Below are 267 nucleotides of genomic sequence, written 5' to 3'. Positions count from 1 at the left end.
GGAAGGTGAGGAGCGTTAGGAGAAGTGAGCGGGGGGCGAGGGGGGAGAAGGGGAGGGAAGAGGTGTGAGGGAAGGGGGAAGGAAAATGGAGGGCAGAGGAGGGAGGGGAAGGAGAAAAAGAGACGGAGATAGGAGAGGAGAGATAGGGAAGTGAAGGAGGAAAGTATTAAGCCAAAAATCCTGTTTAATCTCCCACTTTTCTATGTAATTATCTTCTTGTGCTTCTTAAAGACAAGACATACCTCGCATACTTTGAATAGAGAAAGT

The 267-nt window shown here is 48.3% G+C and overlaps 1 protein-coding gene across 1 annotated transcript in view; it reads left to right on the top strand.

Annotated features, from left to right (window-relative positions):
* The window catches only part of LOC119587126 (protein patched-like), a gene marked incomplete at its 3' end in the record, with an annotated part of 106,921 nt that overhangs the window by 50,889 nt on the left and 55,765 nt on the right, over positions 1 to 267 (top strand).

The sequence above is a fragment of the Penaeus monodon genome, chromosome 22 (genome assembly GCF_015228065.2).
Source record: "Penaeus monodon isolate SGIC_2016 chromosome 22, NSTDA_Pmon_1, whole genome shotgun sequence".
Classification (NCBI taxonomy): domain Eukaryota; kingdom Metazoa; phylum Arthropoda; class Malacostraca; order Decapoda; family Penaeidae; genus Penaeus; species Penaeus monodon.
Note: the sequence above shows the minus strand (reverse complement) of the source record. Positions and strands in the feature narration are given on the sequence as shown.